Genomic DNA, 18,582 nt, shown 5'->3' with positions numbered 1-18,582 from the left:
AAACATCAATTAAACTAAGGAAATAGGAGTTTACGGCTATAAAACCCCCTAGGATTGGTCCATGGTCCGTAGACTCCCAAAAAGTGCCCAAATGATGCCCTAACTTCTTCATTTGACTTGGAAAAATGCATAGAACTTTATTCTCTACCATTTACGACCTCAAAACACAAAAGGAAAGGGATATTAGGAGTTTACTACTGTAAACTCCATGTTTATTGCCGTAAACTCCCAAAAATGGTCCATGTGAGGCCTTAAACCCTTCATAAGCCCTAGATTTGAGCCTAGCATAATTCCACGAGTGATATAAGACCTTGAAGCATCTTAGAACACAACACCCATGAGTTTACAACCGTAAACTCATGGGGATATGGTCTTAGTATGTAAACTCTATAAAGAGTTTACTATTGAAGGGTAAACTCCCTATCTAGGCCATACACTCCCTTAGATGTTACGCGGGACACTCTTAGCGCTTAACCAAAGTGTTTTCCGCACTTTAGGATGCGTATATGTGTTTAAATAGTATTATATTTACTAATTGTATGTAAAATATGTATTCATATGTTAATAGGTCAGTAAGTGTGTTCAAGTCTTTACTTGACACCGAGCACCCAACCGGCACCTTCACCCGATCCACTTACAACCAGTGAGTTCATACCCCTGAATTAACCTTTTGAATGTTTTTACATGCTTTTATGGGGAGGGGGGATACAAGTTAAAACATGCCAGTTATCATATCAATCACATGTGATTGATAACCCGCATGCATAAGGATTTATTACATTGTCAACTGTTTTACCAAGTATGATACTGTAAATGGTTTTCCAAAACGTCTTTACTTGTTCAAAGCTTTTCTCAAATTGTCTCTAGCGCTATATGTTTTACTTCAAATTCAGTTACAACAGTATTTGAAACAAAGGTTTTCTTCACTTATATTGTTTTATCATAAATTACATTCAAAACGTGTTAATGAAAGGTTTTCAAAGGATTTCTAAAGTTTTTTTTCAAACTTATTTTACAAAAGAATACCAAGTCGTGATTTTCTCAAGTATAAAGGTTTTCCAAAGTTTTCATCAAAATTTTCTTCCATGTTTTTATACTCCTACTTTGTTAGATACTACTGCTTCGTTATACTTCCACTTAGTTAATGCTACTACTTCGTAACGCTTTTACTTCTTAATGCGCTCCTACTTATTAACGCTTCAACTTCACGATACACTTCTACTTATTAACACTTCTACTTCACGATACACTTCAACTTCACGATACACTTCTACTTATTAATGCTTCTACTTCACGATACGCTTCTACCTCATGATACGCTTCTAATTCGTTAAAAGCTTCTACTTAGTTAAATGTATGCCTGTGCTTGTATAGTTATATAAATAATGTTTAAAGGACTTAGGAAGGCTAGTTCGCCCTATTTCCTTTTCTTCATTGAGATGTGGTCTGGTGGGATCAGATATCCATCCGAAGGTCGTTTGATCATTAATTATATATTATGTATACATGTATAGACATATAGGTTTACATCGATTGGTTCAGTTATGAGTCTCTACTGCTAATCCAACAATTTCATCAGAATTCACTGTTCGAGATACATCTTCAAGACACGGATCTCCCCATCGTTGAGTTGGTAACCAGAGTCTCTTGTAGGAAGAGTGGACATTGTGTGTATAGATCTATACGGGATTGACACCCCCGCACTCTGACTGCTAGCTACAGTCCACGGCCTACCAAGCCAAGGGGTGATAAATGTTATACTTACACCGATGCTTGTAGGGCGTCAAGTACTCTATTGTCGATTAGTATGGTTACTAGTATCTCCATGTTTACCTTATAATTCATGGCCTTAAGGTAACGATGTTTAACACTGCATGCTGGAAGCACATTCTTAGAATTACACTGTTTTAGACCTTGCTAGACTTATCATTCATTTGATACTATCTGGGGTCTGTGTTCACTGTTTTAGACCTTGCTAAACTTATCATTCATTTGATACTATATGGGGCCTGTGTTCACTATTTTTAGGCCTTGCTAGACGTATATTTCATTTGATACCGTCCGGGGTCTGTGTCTCCTTTTGTTAGACTGAGCCAGGCATGTCGTTCACTCGATACTCTCCTGGAGTCTATGATTTCTTTGCCTTAGTCAGCAGTATCTTCTGCTAAGGCATATGCTATTTTCCCTTGTATTTTACTAGTGATATTCTTCTACTTCCTTTAAAATCAAATACCGTATTTTGGTAATGATAGTATTTCAGGGAAAATTACTCTTTAAAACATAACACTGTCGGGTCTTGGTAGAAGATTACTTTTAATTAGAAAATATAGGATTTTCTAGAAAGGACTCTAATACACTGTTGATTCTAAACTACTACTTTTATAAAGTTATTTGAATAAAATGACACTAAATAGTTATGAACTCACCAACATTTATAAAAATGCTGATACTCGCTTTCAAATAACTTGTATTCTCTGGTCAACAATAGACAGGTACATCCCAGGAGCTTTGGGTGAAGACAGTTTAGTACCAAGCTGCACTTATATTATTACTTGTATTACTTTGATGCTTCTATACAATGTAAACTATGTAAAACTATTCCTATTAATGCAATGGTTGTTGTACTTTGATTACTATACTGCATATGTTGTGATACTTGACATGACATCATCCACCCCAGAACGTTTCCACCGTTCCGGTTTTGGGGTGTGACAACATTCCACTTTCCGCCGCCTACTGCTGCAATCTATTAACGACAATCAGCGCCTCCCTCCAGCAACCGTCGGTAGCCTCGATTTTGCCGCTCCATCTCCTCGCTGGAAAAGCGCACCTCGCCGCAGTCACCTCCCCGCTGCTCCCTTCGTTGATGCTCCACCGCCACCACCTTCCCCACCTAAATTCGAATAGAACCCCCCTTTTTACTCCGAAAACATCCGCCGGCTGCCACCATTCTCGACCTCGCCGGAAAACCGAACAAAACCCAATCCTGTCACCACCTCCCATCCAATTCTAAAAATTCTTGGGGCATTATTAACCAAACACTCCACCACACACCAATCTACTTTTAATTTGGAAAAATCTCGCCAACAGAATCCAAGCTCCGCCACCGGCCGCCACCACTAATTTTGACCAAAAATTTCAAAATTTTTGTTTCTCACCGGAGATTCAAAAGACTTAATTTGTGGGCCAAAATTCAAGCTTGGGGTGCGGATTTTTTGCGGATTTCTTTCGGACTTCAACACACGAAGTTGGTAATTCCTTTTAATTTATTGCATTCAATTTCTAATTTTACTAGACTTGTGCTATGCATTATGTTACATAGAATTAGTCTTAGCTTGCCTTGAATTGATTGGATTGAATTGCATTGTGCCAAATTGCCAATTTGGAATATTGCCCGGTTTAAAGTATTTGGTTTGATTGGATTGGTGTGAGGTGAGTGTGAGGGATAATTTTATCCAAGGTTTTGTCTTTGCTAGGTTTAGTCACAGGTACAATGGAATGGGACATGACCATTCACACATCTCGTGGTTCTTCTCGTGAAGCTCAATTCTCGGGGCGATCCAAGAAAATGTCCACTGACCATGTTGATCGTGATGGGAACCTTACCTTCATAAGTGCCCAAAGCCGAGAATTGAAATCCAACCTTCAAAAGCGTGCAATCCGTGCCACAAAATTTTACCTCCATGATTCTATGGAGCACCTCTGCCTTGACAACCACTTGCGACAACTATTTTTCAACATTGGTTGGCACGAGTTTCTCGATCTTTCTGCACGTACCTACAAGTAGCCTACACTCGAATTCCTCTCCACCTATGCCCGCAATGACATGGCGAGGGTACTCACTTTCAGACTCCAGGGTCGGCAGCACCGACTCAAGTACAAAAAACTCAACAAGATCATGGGCACATATGACATCCACAACTCCGACATTTACAGCTACCAATGGACTCAATTTAAAAGCCTGCCCAAAGTAGACTTTTGGACCCAAATCACGAGCCTTTCCAAGTTCAATCCCAGTCGCCAAAAAGACCCCTTTATCATCCATCCTTGCTGGAGAATTGCCTATCGGGTCCTATCCACTTCTATCTTTGCTCGTCACGAGCTGGGACAAATCAACACCGTTGAGTTGTATTTTCTCTATTGCATGTCGAGCCGACGTTGGTCTTTACCCGATTTCACCACCTTCTTTTTAGACAAATGTGACAGCATCAAGACGAAGACTACTGGTGACATTTGTATTGGAGGTCTCATTACTCTCATTGGGTTGGGTATGAGTCTTCAATTTCTAGAATCTGGATATGTACCAGTAGATGATCCACCTCTCTTCCTTCTCGATTGCACAACTCTCATCCGGATGGAATTATTGCTACCTCATCCTACTCTTCCTGGACATTTCTCTTGGCTCAACCATGTCAAGGACCCAGTTTACATCTTACCCAATCCAAGTATCTCCACCTTCACCACCGATGACCCCAAAACATGGTTCTTGCCTCAAGAGTTACCAGATGATGATGATGAAATGCAGGTGGACCCTTACAATGCTGATAGCCCATTCGAGGCTGAAGACCATTATGATCTACCGATCCGCCAGTTGCCACCACCTTATCCAGGTCAAGCCTCTGGGTCACACTCTCAGCCCTTGGGAGAACACTTCCAACCACAACATGATTACCACTCATACCAGCAACACAATGAGCCTGACCCCGCACATGAGTTTCCTCTCGATATTTACATCCAACTTGCTTCCTTGCGCCTCCAGGGAAATATGAACACCACTGCCATCCACTGCATTGAGGAAAAACAAGCACGTACCAACACTTACATGGAGGACCTTTGGTATCATTTTCAGCCTGAGGGCGGTTATGGGTGTAATTTGCTTGGTGGGCTTGACATCCCACCAAGTTTTGGCGCTGTTGCCGGAGAAATTAGTATTTGTTATTTGATTGTTTATGCCTAGGTCTACAAGAACCAGTGAACTACTCTACAATTCGGAAATTGAAAGAGAAGCAAAAAGGTTGAAAAAGTTAGCCAAACAAGCAAAGCAACAACCACTAGTTCAAGCTTCTTCCTCTTCTCCACTAATCAACATAGAAGATCAAGTTCATACTTCAAGTGATACCGACACCGAACCGAGTTCTCCAATTGTTAGTCATTCCTTTGAAGACATTCCATTTGAAAACCACATAGCCATGAATCACACTCCACTCACAATGCTAACCCAAACCCAATCAATCAAGATGCCAATATCCCACCCCATCAACCAAGACAACAACCACAAGAACCTCTCATTGATATGCCACGTTGGAATCAAGACCCTCCTCAAAACCAACCCAATTATCAACCACAAAACCAAAACTTCCACCAAAACAACCAACCTCAAAACAATGATTTTCAAGTTTAACAACAAGTACATTACCCAAATCAACTCAATTACCAACCCTCTCCAATGTACCAAAACCAAATGTACCCACAACAACAACCCCCTACAACCAATATCCTAATTACCAAGCTTATCCACCACCAATCTACAATCCCCAACAATACCCTTACCCACCTTATCATCAACCACCCAATTACTTGAAACAATATCCCAATAACCCCAATCCACCCAATCCCCCTCAAGAGTTGACATTTTGACAAATGATTAAAACGGATGTTACTCACACACCTCTTGCTATTGTTTATCCCGTAAACCACCGAGGGATTGAATTGAAGTCAACTTTCATCCATCAACTAACCAAATTCCATGGGTTGGATAGAGAAGATCCTGAAAAGCATTTGAAGTCATTTCATATGATATGTGTTAGCATGTTTCCCGACAATGTGACATTGGATGATTTCAAGCTAACCGCCTTCCCGCTCACCTTGGAAGATAAATCTAGAGAGTGGTTATTCAACTTACCACCGGGATCTATTCACACATGGGAAGAGTTACTCAAGGCCTTCAATAGCAAGTTTTCTCTCACATCCCGAATATCAAGCCAAGGAAGTGACATTTTGGGGATTCGTCAAGGGGAGAATGAGACTTTTCATGATTTTTGGGAGCAATTCAACAATTTGTGTACAAGTTGTCCTCAACACAACATAACCGAACAATTACTTCTTCAACAATTTTATAAGGGTATGAATGAAAAAGATCGAAGGATGATTGATGCTTAAAGCGGTGGCGACATCTTCAACAAGACACCTCAAGAGATAAGATCACTTTTTGGAACCATTTCTCAAAATCAAAGGAACTTTGGGACTCGAAATGAAATGAAGAAAAGTTCTACACAAGTGGTTGATGAAGTTAGCAACACTAAACACTTGGAATCAAAGCTCTTGGATTTGACTAATGTGCTAAGTCAAATGGTGGTGGGAAGTGGTCAATAATTGATGGTGTGTGGCATTTGTGCAATGACGGGGCATTATACAGATAAATGTCCCTCACTTTGTAATAAACCAGAAGATGTGAATGCAATGGTAGGATATCAACAACCAAGACCCATGGGACTTCAAAACAATTTCAACTTAAACTAGAGGAATAACCCAAACAACCCATACCCACCAAAACAAAATCCACCAAACATTTTGATGAGACCTCAACATCCACAATACCCCTCCCAAAAACCTCCATATCCACAAACTTCTTTTCACCCCTCAAATTACCAACAACCTCCACAACAAGGCCAACCAAGTGGTAACCATCAAATGAGCCTTCAAGAACTCGTTACTTCTCTTGCTCAAAGTCAAAGCCAATTTCAACAAGAGACCAAGAACACCTTCTCTAACATTCAATCACAAATCGGAGACTTGGCTACCGCTCTCAACAAGATGGAACAAAGGGGAAAACTTCCATATCAAACCGAGAAGAACCCCAATGTGAGTGCAATAACTTTGAGAAGTGGGAAAACACTTGGAGAAAGCAACCCTAAAAGAGTTTCAAGAGAAGAAGAAGATGAAGTCATTATTGTTGAACCTTCAAAAGTAGTACCTCCAAAGGAACCGGCTGTTCCAGACATTGGTCAACCCGAATTTTCCAACAAGACCATAAAGCCATTGGTCATACCACCACCCTTCCCTTCCCGGTTAGCCGCTTCAAGGAAAGAAGAGGAAGAAAATGAATTATTTGAAACTTTCCGCAAGGTCCAAATCAACATTCCACTATTACATGCTATTAAGCAAATTCCAAGTTATGAAAAATTTCTCAAGGATTTGTGCATCAAGAAGGGGAAATTCAAGGAAAATGAAAAGATTCAAGTCAATGCAAACGTGTCTACAGTTGTCCAAAAGAAGTTACCTCCCAAATTCAAGGATCCAGGAATATTTGCTATCCCTTGTACCATTGGTGATTTGCATGTCGAAAGTGGTATATTAGATCTTGGAGCCTCGATCAATGTGATGCCATATTCAGTTTTTCAATCTCTCAATGTTGGACCTTTGGAAGAAACAGGAGTCATCATTCAATTAGCGGACAAGTCAAGGGTGTCTCCAAGAGGAGTGTTGGAGGATGTGTTAGTATAATTTAATCAACATGTTTTTCTCGCGGATTTTTATGTCATTGATCTTAAGGAGAAGACTCCTTCCAAATCATTTATGATCCTCCTTGGAAGACCTTTCATGCATATTGGTCACACAATCATTGATGTCCATAATGGAAAGATAACTATGGAGTTTGATGGAGAAACCATTCACTTCAACATCTTTGAAGCAATGAGGTACCCTAGCAACATTTCTCCATTGTATCGAGCTGATGTGATTGAGCCAATAAATGGGATAAGCCCTAATGTATTCATATACAAGATACTCATGGGAGATGGTTGTAAGCCAATGAGGGAAGCTCAAAGAAGATTGAATCATCCAATGATGGAAGTGATCAAGAAGAAGATAATTAAAAGGTTCAAAAGGTTCGAAGAGAAGAAAAAGGCATTTCATGACAAGCACATAACCCAAAAACACTTTATTCCTAGTCAAAAAGTTCTTCTTTATCATTCATGCTTAAAACTATTCCCGAGAAAATTACGATCTCGTTGGCATGGACCTTTCATTGTTATAAAAGTGTTTGATCCTGGTGTGGTTGAAATCAAGAGTTCGGAAACAAACCAAATCTTCAAAGTGAATGGGCAAAATTTGAAACTATTTTATGAAGGCTTTGACATGAGAGAATTCGACAACGTAACATTGGAAACACTGATTTACAAAGGTTGACGGCAGCAGGACTATGTCTTGGCAAAGACGTTAAATAAATGCATTGTAAATAAATAATCTCCGCTTGAAGTTTTGGGTGTTTCTAAGCTTGAAGTTGGTCTAAAGATAAGCGTATTGAAGTCTAGCAATGATCTTGGTAAAGTTTGACAAAAAAATGCCTAAAATCTGCAACTTGCGTGGGTACCCGCGTAGCCGTTGCACGGCCGAGCCCCAGTCGCACAAATCTGTGCTCCAAAACTCCCCCAACACGAGTTGCAATCTGATTGTTGCGCGTGGCCGGTTCCTCACCCGCACAGATCTTTGCGCGACTGACTGCCACTCTCGCAACCTACTTGCGTGAATGCCTTCCACCCTCGCAGATTTTTGTGCGGCCATGACCAAATCCTTCGTCTTCTTTGCGAGACCAATGATGCTAATTCTTTATTTGCACGACCCAACTATCACTCGTGCAAGGTTTGCGAGGGTACTCATGCAAATGTGCCACTTCATAAGAAAAATTCGAGCCATTTCATATGCTCCTTTACGCGACCAAGCTTTCACCCATGTGTATTTAGGCGGCTAAGAACTCCATCCAAGCATCATTATGCGACCCATGTGTTGCTTCCATACCGTCCTTGCGGGCCTCCTCCACCTTGATCCCGGTACGATCCTTCCTTACTATCATCCTAAGCATTGAGGACAATGCTTCATTTTAATCTTGGGGTGAGGTATTCTTTATCTTTTTTTGTTTTATTGCATTTAGGTTGTATATAGTTGCATTTAGAGTAAGTTATTTAGGTCATTCATAAAAATTGCATAAAAATCCCAAAAATTTTGCATATTTTGTTTCTTTCTTTTCTAATTTTCATACTTTTTAGTTGCATTCTAGTTTAAGTTCATGCATTTTTGTTCTCTCTTGTCTTCTCATCCCCACAGGTACCAGAGCACCGAGTCATAAGTATTGAATCATAGATTGGTTCCGGGTCTTGATATGGAATTCCTTGTATTTGATAAATGGGACACGTTTTGAGCCTCACATACCACTTTGAGACCGCTTGTGTGGGGGTCAGATGCAGGTAGCTTGATTGGGTCTAGGTGTGGAGGGATGTGGTTGGTCATGCCAATATGTGCGAGCAAAGATTAGCCCAGTAAGGTATTTTGAAGACATTGAAGATATTGAAGACTCGCATCTTGGTTTTGGGGGGATTACCCCTTAGTACTCCCGAGTCTCGTCCGAGCCTTACTTAGTTAGATTCTCACCACCTTTTTAAGATAGGTCATCATTTTTCTAGGGGTCTAGAGTAGATAGTTAGATAGATTTTTGTTTATCACGCCTTGCATTGAGGTGCTTGATGAACATTGAAGTGGGTCCCCCAATTTACATCTTTTGGGACCAAGTTTTTTCGATAACACCCATTTTTGAGTCATATCCCACTCTTTTTAGGTGATCTTGGCATATTTTCAACGATTAATAGGTGTTAATGATTAAGCCTCTATCTATTGCTCCATCTTCACTATTAGAGTATTATGTTACATGGTGAAATTCCTTAGACCTTCCAAGAAGAAAGACAAGAAGAAAACACAAAAAGAAGAATAATTGGAAAAAGTGAAGACAATAAGAAACGATAAAAGATGATTCAAGAAGATCAACAAAAACAAAGAAGAAAATTGAAGAAAAAGAGTAACGCAAAAGAAGAACAAGACTCCAAGTTCAATCATTTATCTGAAAAAAAAACGATGAGAAAGTTGAATATCAAGCATCAAAATGAGATTGAAGACCAAATAAAAGAAGTTCAAGATTGAAGACTTAGGTTATTAGGTTTAGATTTAGGTTAAGTAGAATTTTTATCATTTTATTTTATTTATTTTTTATTTTTGGTGAGTAAAAGCCCCGAAAATGAGACGGAGACTGTAAAGGATAGTACAATGGAGAAGCCTCTGAAACCGGATGTTTGCCTGGAGGCCGTGCTGCAAAACCCTATTTCGTTTTATACACTTTAGCCTGAAAAATGTAGGAATCATCGTGTGTGAAGAGGCGCCTTTCCTTCATGCATTATGATATGCATTGGTGATTTAAAGTGCCCCCACTGGGTGCATCTCTGTTTCCTTTGTCTTGCACACTGCAACCGCATCCAGCCGTGATCTATTCGCCCATCAAGTGGTTAAGAATGTAGTTTATGGTTCTAAAGTGGGGAACATTTTGAAGATGTGTAGGGTCCATTGAAAGACTAATTCTGACCATGTTGACTGATGTTGACCAAGTTCTATGGTATCTTTCTTTTTCTATTTTATGTTTAGTTCATCCTGAGTTCATTTTAGTCTTGTTCTAACTTGAGGACAAGTTAGGTTTAAGCTTGGGTGATTTGATAGCTTATTTTATTTCCTTATATTTATTAGTTTATTTTAGATATTTAGCTCTTGTTAATTAGTTTTGCATTGTATATTCTTTATTTTCTTTATTATGGATCGTACTGAGTGCTTTTTATTTTGCATAAGGTATTTTGCAGGTTTTCGGTGTTCGTTGCAGTTTTGGGTTGATTGAAGTCGGACTTAGTGGGCTCTCGAGGCATTATTGAGCTTGGCGGAATCAAAGAAAAAGAATTGGGTTTTTAAAGTTGATGTCATGGATTATTTGGGTTTGTGAAGATGCATCATAAATTTCTAATTTTGGACTTGGAGCATCCATTTGGTGGCTAAATGATGATTGGTGGATTCAAATTACCTGGACAAGGGGGGACCAAAGGAATCTTTGGTAGTAGAAGGATGGAGTGGTGGAATGAAGAACCAATAGCATTACAACAACATTTGTGCGGGTAGAATTTTCGTCGCTCGGGTACCCGCGCAACTGCCCAGTTTGGGCATTTTGGTCATTTAGCACACTATAACCTTAGGGAATCAGATTTAGAGGCTTATTCACGATTTTCACCATTGGAGGCCTGCAAGAGGCGATCTTGGGAGCTAGAAACCATTTCCTTTCATCTTTCCAAATCTTAGGTAGTTTCTTTATGCAGTTAGATTTTTGTTCTTGTTACTTTGTTGCCATGAGTGACTAATACTCTTATTTGGTTGACTCTAGCTGAAAACCAATGAATGTTTGTGGGTTTTGAAGGATTTATGTTGATTAACAATTTATTCCATGTTTATGATTCTAGGTTACAATTCTTATGCTTATTTGATGCTTTGATAATGAGCTTAGTATTTGATTGAGCAATGGTTGATTTGTTTCATTGATTTTGTATTGGATCATTCAATTTATCTAGAACAAAGGCTTTATGATGGTAGAAATCATCTCTAGCTTATGAATCATAGCTCCTTTATGGATGTGTAAGCATTTGACATCCTCTAGAAATTGGGGATTCCTTCATTCTTAAGGCTAATTGATTTTTTGGGATTAATTGCTTCAATTGACCCTTGATCATAATTAAGAAGGTGTGTTGTTGGCTTCCCCAACCTGCATACTACCTATGAGGAATCTTGGCATATCATGGTTCATGATTGCTATAACCAATTTGGGATGAAGGATAAGCTTTGTATTAGATCCTCATGATAAACACACAAATGTAAAATGTGTTGAATTGCATTAGTTAACCAATTATTCTAAACCTTTGAACATCTCATCAACTTGCTTAATTGCAAGGTTTTTAGTTATTTAAGTATTTTAGTTTTCAAGTAATCACCCCCCCTTTTATTTTAATTGTAGTTAGTTAGTTTAATTTCACTAGTTCTATTGAATTGCATTGGTGATTGAATACAACTATTTCCCCGAGGATCGATACCCCTTTTTTGCCATTATATTAAGTTTATTTAGCAATCAAAGCGTGTAATTTTCTTGGTGGGATTGATATCCCACTAGAAGGGACCATTCCCAAACATAGCGCTACAAGATCGCTGAATCTGGCAGTGTAGGAGACATTGTTGGAGCCTTTCATGGTTAGGCACTAGAGCTCCTGCTCCAGCTTCTGAACTTCGCCCCTCGGAAAGTACTCTTCTATTATGAGCTTCATAAGAGCTTCCCATCCCATAACATTTTCCACTAGAAGAGATAGTGACTTGACATGGCTATTCCACCATGCCAGAGCTCGGTTCACGAAGGTACAATCGACAAATTTTACTCTGTTTTCTTGAACCATTACGTGAGGGCAATGATTTCGCCAGTACCATTACGTGAGGGCAATGATTTCGCCAGTACCATTGAAGGACCTAGGTTTGAAACTGGTGAAGTCCTTGTATGAGCACTCTTTAGAGCACACTGGAGCTTCGACAACAGTAGGAGGCACATAAGTTCCACTACCACTAGTACCAGTCGAGGTCAATTGTGCTAAAGCTATGGTAACAGCCGCATTCACAACAACTTGAATAGCTGCTGGGTTGTATTGAAGAGCAGGTGGAGGTTGCATAGGAGTTATCGAAGGATTACGCCTTGTTACTCTTCGAGGAGGCATTGTTTGTCTAAAAGTTTACAAATATTGATGATGATAGTCAGAATCAATTGTAAGTAAAATGGGAGTGATCCATGGGCTAAATTTCCATAGTCCAACAATTGAATAAATGTATGATTTCAATAGACATACAAGAGTAGAGTAGGAAAGACAAGAGCAAAGATTTTTCCAACAAATTAGATAACTGTCAATATTACTAGTATTATTGATGTAACAAGTTTAGGAAACTTACCTAACAGTAGGTCTTACATCAATCCATAAGGGAAAATGTTGACAACTTAGATGTCTAGTTATAGTATTTGAAAGACAGGAGTATATTAGAAAACAATGCTACTTAGAGCACAGATAAGAAAGGTTATTCCTTAACCCAAAAGAAAAGATGAGTTAGAAATCTTCTACTGGTGACAGGTATTCATCAGGAGAACCCTCAGATCTGCCAGTTGACGAACTATGTCCTAAAGATGTCACTCAATAGCTCTCTGATGCACACGAAATTCTAAGACTTTAGCTCGGGATGCAGCTAGTTCTAGCTGCAGAGCCTCATTGGCTCTCCTATTCCTTTCCATAGCCTCTTCAAGATGGATAATGCAGACAATGTTAATGCCTGAATTGGCATCAATTTCCATGACTCGGTCGATAGATGCTCGACCTTGTTCAACATTCCAAGAAATCCTGTGAACCATGATGGGCAGGACTCGGTCAACTGAACCTCCTTCGCTTACATTGTAGAAGGTTCGATGTCCATTTAAGGGCAAAGGTTGATCCTCTTCGTGGCTCCATTGGTCTAGGTTTGACACCCACAAGGGTGTGGGGCCTTGAAATACTGGTCAGGGGTTGAGGTTTGGGATTAGAGCCTCTTGAGGTAGGTTGTTGACTTCTGGTTTGGAGTCACAACCATCTAAAAATCCTTCTGCGAGGTGATCATCCAAAGGGATTGGATGATCCTCTTCTGGCTCTACTTCAAGCCATCCAAGATTGCCTTCGTTTGGGAAGTACCGGTCGCCAGGAGGATGGAATCCAGCCATGATATCTACGCGAGAAAAGGGGTATAAGAATCTACTATGAATAGACGTACTACTTAAGATAATTATAAGATGATCCTTATCAGTTACTTTAATACTTGCATAATGCATACCAGTTATATGAAATCAAAATAGAATAGACCTTCTTATAAGTAATCCTAATTCCAAATTCACAACCAAACAAGGAACATGAAGTAAAGCAAAGATCACAAATTCTAATTCTATGATACCTTAATCACATATAACCTTAGTGTACCTACTTAGCAACTATGGACCGAATAGTAAGACCTTTTTGGTTCTCAAATAAGTAGTTATAGTAACACAAAGTACTCCTATAGTATTTTAGGTTTAGGTTCTGTTCTAATGTTCTCATTGTAGTAGTGTTGGTAAGTTTTTAGACTATTTGTAAACTCACAACCATTCTTAGGCACATGCTAGTCACTCCTTTGAAGATATAGTCGATCAGGCTATATCACTCCCAGATTTGACTATATGTCTCTAAGCCTAATTGTGTTGTTTAACAATCGTAATACTTTTGTTTTGTCCTAGTGACATTGATTTTAGTATGAATGTAGGTATGTATACTTAGTTAATATTTTATTTTTAAAAGTATAAACTCTTGGTCAGAGTATTTTAATCCCGTTGTGTTTATAGTTTGTATATCTTTTATGGGTTGATATACTCGATTCACTATAAACGATGTTCTGATACCAATCTGTCACACCCCGAAACCTGAACGGCGGAAACATTATGGGGCGGAGGACGTCATGTATAGTATCACAACAAAGCATAATAGAAAACAAGCATCAACATCATCCATTGTATTAATAATATAATTTAACACAAGTGTGTTCTGTATAGTTATAAGGCACCAAAAATATGAATAAAAAATAAGAGACGAGTCTTGAAAGCTTCGTCTTCTCAAATCCTGACATCGGTACCTGTCTACTGATTAGAATTGAAGTTATTTTGAAAGAGTTTATCAGCTTTAAAGCTGGTGAGTTCATAAGCATTTTAGTGTCATTGTTTGTATGAAAATGTTTGTAAGTGTTTGAAGTATAAGTTTGTAAAAGTTTGTAGTAAGTGTTTGTATCTCCTAGAAAATCCTATATTTTCAACTAAAAGTAGCCTTCTACCAAGGCATCAAATGTTCTGTATGTTTGTTTCTTGTAAAAGTGTGTATTTTTCCCAAGTGTGACTATCATTAACAAAATATAGGTTTTTTTTTTACATTACCATTTATGTGAGAAGACCACAATGTGAATGCAATGGGAAATAATAAAGTACTGTAGTGTTGTATTATAGCAACTACTACTGTACTAACTACCTTAAACCAGTTGTTAATTCAGGTATAATGTGATTTGATTGTAACCATACTTGATCGATTTAGTAAAACACGACGCTCGAAGAATTCAAAATGGTATGATATTTGTCACCTATAGACCTACAAGTCTCACTGTAGCTAGCAACAAGGTGTAGAACGGTCAGTCCTGTATAGATCTATACATAAATTTACGCTCTCGCTCCAGGAGAGTCTGGTTACAAAACGAGCCATAGCAGTGATGCCATGCCCCGAAGTAGTGACTCACATTTATGTTATAGTATTCTTGTATATGTATTGTATGTACTAGTGTAATGTATGTAATCTCTGTCTAGTATGTACTATGTTCTCTTTGTTTCTCATCATAGTATGTTCTCTTGTATAGTGTATAGTATGTATTGTTTCTCGTTATAGTATTCTCTATATGTTTCTCCTTATAGTATGCATTATTTCTCGTTATAGTATTCTCTATCTGCTCTTCTTTATAGTATGTATTGAATCATGTATGAACTGACTCATTGTATGCTTCGTTGTACTAGAAATAGTGAGTAGTGACTTCCTAAACTATACCTATTATAGTTTACTAGTAGAGTTGTTTGTATAAATGAACATGTTTGTATACCTTTGCTATCCAAAGGTATTGAACTGAGATAAAAGCTTTTATGTCTATACATATATACATAATATTTAACTAAGGATCAAACGACACTCGGACAAACAACAGGGTACTCTAAGTCCACAGCCAAACAAGGAACATGAAATAAAGTGAGTTATCAGTCCTAAGTCCTTCCAACCTTAGTTATATAACTATATATGCATTAGACATGATTTTGAAAATTTATAAGTTTAAAAGAGTTAAAATAAAAGTTTTGGCATATAAAAACAACTTTCATAAAGAGTTTAGTATGTAAAAGAGTTTGATAAACATTTTGAAGTGGTTTGCTGGATAAAACAGTTAAAAGTATAGTAAATCCATTTGTTTGATAGTTATTAATCATATGTGATTGATATAATAACTATAATGTTTCAACTTGTATTCCCCCCCCCCCCCCCCCATTAAAGCATTTAAAGTCATTTAAAAAGGTAGATTAAGGGGTATAAACTCACCTATAGTGAGTGGTTTGGATGAACGAGTGGTATAGGATGATAAGTGCCAAATGAAGACCTGAGCACACACGCTAATCCTATTTATCATATAATGATACATATATGTATACAATTAGTGTTTAAAAAACTAATCATGCAAGTAAAGACACCCTAGGACATGGAAAACACTAAGAATCTAGTGCTAGAACTAAAAAGGGTTGCATCTAAGGGGTGTATGGCCCCTCACTAGTGTTTACGACCAAGTGGTATGCTTTATTTGAGTTTACTGCCATAAGGTTTTTGGCCCTATGAGTTTACGGCCGTAAACTCATACAGTTTAGTGCCAAAGAGTGGATGGAAGGTCTTACAATCATAAGGAAGTGTTCTAGTCTCTTATCCAGCCTTGGGAGGAAGTTATGGTCTATAAGCACCACTAATTAGGGTTTACGACCAAGGGAGATGCTCTTGGTCGTAAACACCTTTTGTTCTTGGGAAACGCTTGTTTTCAAGGCCTTAATCCAATACCCTAACTAAATAACAAGTATAGGAGGTAGATGCTTACGATTTGAAGACAAAGGAGGGTGTTTTCGGCCCAAAACACCTAAGTGTTCTTGATGTTCTTCAGAATCTTTGATGATCTAGACTCAAAGATGAAATCCATGTATGAAATCAATGGGGATTAATGGATAAGAGAAGTATAATCTCACAAAGGAAGTAGATCACTTACATTTTTGAAGAAAAATGAAGAATCCTTGATGATAGTTGAGAGGAAACCGAATTCTTGGCTAGGAAGTGGTAAAAGTGAAGAAAAATGGCCAAGCATCATACTTATGGGCTGGAGTTTACGGCCACCAAGAGTTTATGGGCGTAAACTCATGGGATCCTAGCCGTAAACTCCTCATTTGAGGGTTTATGGCTTGTTTGATGGTTTGGTACTTTAGTTGACACATCCAAACACTTAATCCTTTGGTGTACTAGGCTCAAAATGCTCAAACAGACTCTAAACAGTGCTAAAAGTTAGCAGAAACAAGTCTGACTTTGATTGAATTGAATGGTTGTACAATATAGAAATTTTAGGTTGTCACAGAAGTAACAAACATATCCATGCATCAATCGAGCCAGGTTGGGCAATCACCTTGTAGAGAGCAGTTTTCAAAGCCTGAGATTGAAACCCCCATTTTTTAGTAAAACTTAGTTTCTATAAAATAACCAGAAGATTGAAACCCCCATTTTTTATGTCTATTGCCATTTTATGAGTGATTTTACAAATAGATTTGATAGAGTCACAAATTAAAATAATCCCAATGGATTCGATCCCTTGTCATTATATACTATCTAGTGTGTAATTTTTAGGGTTATTTATTTGTTGGTCTTGACAACTAGCAATTATTGGCACTGTTTCCGAGGATTGGCTTATGATTATTCAGTTTGTTTCTCTATCCCATATCTCATCGTATAGGTACTCTAGTCTACAAAATCGATATAAAAAAGGAAGACATTTGGAAAATAAAGGAGACTAGAATGAAGTCAAGCTTCCAATGTAGCAATGAAGGTATATCCAATATCATTTTATTAATAAACAAGAGGAGCCTTAAATTAAATGAAGAACACTTACTTGAAAGGAATGATAATTTTAACGGAGTTGAAGATGGCGATGCTAATTTGATTCTTTTCACTTCCCATAAAGGTGATTCATTGAGTTCTTGATGGAAGAACATTACCCATAATCATATTGGTGTTTAATAAAGGAAATATTGAAATGTGAAAAGTAGAAGAGAATAGTTCCATGTCTCTCAATAAGTTTTTCTAATTTATTTACGTGTTTAATTCTCATTATTACACCTTATGGGTAAGTTATAGAAGCATTAAAGGTTCGTACCTTAATTTATAGACACATTTCATATCCATCATACTACATAAGTTAAAGTCTATGGATTTGATATGTCATTATAGAGAATCTCACAATATATGATATATATATATATATATATATATATATATATATATATATATATATATATATGTAACTAACATGTAACTATAATTACAAAATAGTCATAAGACACAACTAATGTGTTATTTTCCAACATTTTCCCACTTGTCCGAGTGAGTGAAATGATGTTTAGTCAATCGTATATCAAATAGAGTTAAAATGAACACTAGATGTAAATAAGATCTTGATTCAGCTCATAAATTCAGAGGTAGTACAAGAACATTTGTGAACGAGAAAGTATGATACACAAGTTGGAAAAGTTAGAAATGACTTAGGTACCTACAATATTTATAGAGTACTCGACGAATACAAAAGGTATATCAGGACTTCGATAGTTAAAGAGAAATTACATATGTGCCTAATAAAATACATACAATATAGAAAGTCACGAGGACCTTTGATATTGAAAAACTCTTCGACACGATGACCACTACCTAAGAATTCGATATATCACAACATATTTGACTCTACAATCTCTCCCTTTGCGATCAATATCGAATCTTCAAACTGTGGGCAGTGTCTTGATCGCTTCTAACAAAATCCTTCTTATATACA

Source organism: Lactuca saligna, chromosome 8 (assembly GCF_052625555.1).
Source record: "Lactuca saligna cultivar CGN05327 chromosome 8, ASM5262555v1, whole genome shotgun sequence".
NCBI lineage: Eukaryota > Viridiplantae > Streptophyta > Magnoliopsida > Asterales > Asteraceae > Lactuca > Lactuca saligna.
Note: the sequence above shows the minus strand (reverse complement) of the source record.